Below are 2,702 nucleotides of genomic sequence, written 5' to 3' on the forward strand. Positions count from 1 at the left end.
GCAGTGAGAAGAGAGCTCACTTCCCTAATCCTTCTGTTCATTTCCCACACAGGTAAAGAGAGAGGCGGTGGGAAGGGATATACAGATGAAAATCCTGGCTGGAGGACCTGACCAGGACTGTACTGGAGGACTGACAGCATTTAATTTCCACTTCAGTGTCTCATCTCTCCCACCTTGTCCTTAACAATGCTGTCATGGGTGGCTCGACCCTGCACAACAGTAACCATTCCTCCGAGAGTCCTATTGGTGTTACCAATTTTGATCTGCTTCAGGCTGTATGGAGCATGGACTGCAAAGCCTCAAAGTATGAGGCTTCTTCTTCGAGATAGCTCCCTGAACAGCTTCCCGGGAAAAGATTATCTATTCTCAAAGGCATTTTCTGTCAGTATAGAAAAGGCCTTGGTCTGCTGCTGCTTCACTAGGAAGGAGCTGAAAGCTTTTGATATTTGACAGCTGAACTGTTAAGATCAGATATGTAAATCACATTGGTAGCTGGTCAAAACTGTCAGATAATATGACTGAAAAATGCTTCACTTTCATTGTCCTTTTCAGCAGGGCTGTGCATGTAGTCTGTGAATTAAGTTTTGAATCAGGCAACTATAAGAAATCCTGTATATATCAAGTTTACTGATGTGTTTACTAATAGGTTTAGCATGAAAATTTGCTTCTCATGAACGATCTTCACTGTTTGCTTTCAATTTACTCTGAATATCCACATTGGCAAACTTGCTCTGTCAACTATTTATAAAATATGAATGCAAACAAGCAAACCCCTTAGGTTCAAACTGAAAAGTTTTTGCATACTTCACTGAATTGTGTTTGCTTTCTATTTTCCTTATATTGGATTATTCCCTTTTATTAAGATGCTGGGGCAGTAGCTTGGGGCAATTTTTTTCCCCCCTCCTTTCCGCTCTTCAGTTTGAGCACACAAGGGAGAGTATAGAGGAACTGTGATCAAAGAAATCGATTTCCTTTTCTTTGTGTCCAAAGAAACTGAGGTATGGATTTCATGAAAACATGCAGTTTGAACTGCTCTGTGCTTTCTCCCATTCCAAGCATTGATATAGGATCCAAGGACCTGACCATGCTTTCCAGATTGCTGCCATGGGATGCTTGAGTAAGAATTAATGAATTAAGACCTCGGGATCTTTGTGTTATAAAAAGAAAATCAAGACAGATATAATGAGAAGTCAGTTGCAAATAAATATCCTCACTTAATCTTGAAGGTTGAATTATTCCATATATACTAGGAAAATAAATTACAAAGCAAGCGTTCTCGGACACTGCATCTAGAAGGACTTCGTTTTGACGGAAATTTATCACTTGTTTTCATGGTAGTTGGTCTGTCAGAAGAGCTACTTATCTCCTGCATGAGGTGTTACCATTCTTACTAGAAGCTGTTCTCTGCTAACAGAAATGTTTTCCAAGTTTAAGAATGAGACACTGTAAAGCCCATAGAAACAAACAGCCTAGCACTGGGCAAACACAATTTCCCTAGCAGAAAAATGCACCTTTTCATTTTTATGTCACTGGTTTAGATTAAGCTTTCACCGATGTTTCATGAGCAGAACATTTCACTTAATGTGAAGGGACAGGGACAATTAAAGCACAGGATGCTGACAAGGGCCGGCTCTTGTGCTGGGCAGTGCAGTGCTGCAGCAGGCAGATGCCTGTACTGCTGAGTCACGGGCCGTCTGGATTTTGTCCTTAAAGCTCCAGCTTCCTGAGTCAAGTGAGCATATAATTTGCGCAAGGCTTTTGTCTTGTAATAGTGCTGTTGGAAACCCAAGAGCCTTGCATTGTTTCGGAGCACCTTCCTAACTTGAATGCTGGGCAGTAAAGCTGAAATACAGTGTCAGAGGGTTGATGGTGGGGTTTTTTGCTTTATTTTGTTCACATCCTCCACTTCCCCAATCATGTGTAGTAGCTGGGGCTTAGAGGAAAATATTGTACACTCATCAACTTGCTGCAAAATCATCAGAGCTGGTGTAAACAACTCCACACAAAGTGCAGCAGGGTGCGCTGGGGACCAACTGCCTCGTGAACCCAGCCTTGTGGCAGCGCCGTGGCTGGAACCAAAGCAGAAGCCCACAGCTTGTTGCTGTATACCATGCCAAAAATGAACAGAGCTTTATTTGAGGAGAGTTTAAACCTTGCCCTTGGCAGCTCTGTTCAAAAGGTGCTTATGTTTAAACGAGCAGGAGCAGTATTTTGGCCATACTAGTTCATTCAGGCACCTGGATCACTGCTAGGAAGTAGTGTCAAGCATGAGGGGTTGTGGAGCCGAGGTCCCACATAAGACCGATGTGTGAAATTGAATGAAGTTTGCATAGTGACTAGGTGAAACTGCTGATTAATTCAAAATCTAGTAACTGGCATCTGTTCAAACTCAGAAGACCATCCAACTGTTGTTCTGTTTTGGTGCTTTTTGTGGTCTTTATTTATAATCATTGCTGGCACAGTAAAGGAATGTGGATTCTTTCTTTTATTTTTGCTGTGTATCCTCACAAGCTTCCTGATGCAAAGAGGATCTGCTAATTTGAAGTGAAGCAATGTTCACTGAAGTGGTGATCTTTTATTTGCTTCCAGAGGGGTGTAGATGTAAATAAAATAATCCTGAATTGCCAGCTTACTGTTGGCAAACCTTCTTTCGAGTTCAGGCATGCTCCTCATGTCTGCATGCCAAGGAGTTCCTGGCTAAC

The sequence above is a fragment of the Buceros rhinoceros genome, unplaced genomic scaffold (assembly GCF_000710305.1).
Source record: "Buceros rhinoceros silvestris isolate BGI_N320 unplaced genomic scaffold, ASM71030v1 scaffold42, whole genome shotgun sequence".
NCBI lineage: Eukaryota > Metazoa > Chordata > Aves > Bucerotiformes > Bucerotidae > Buceros > Buceros rhinoceros.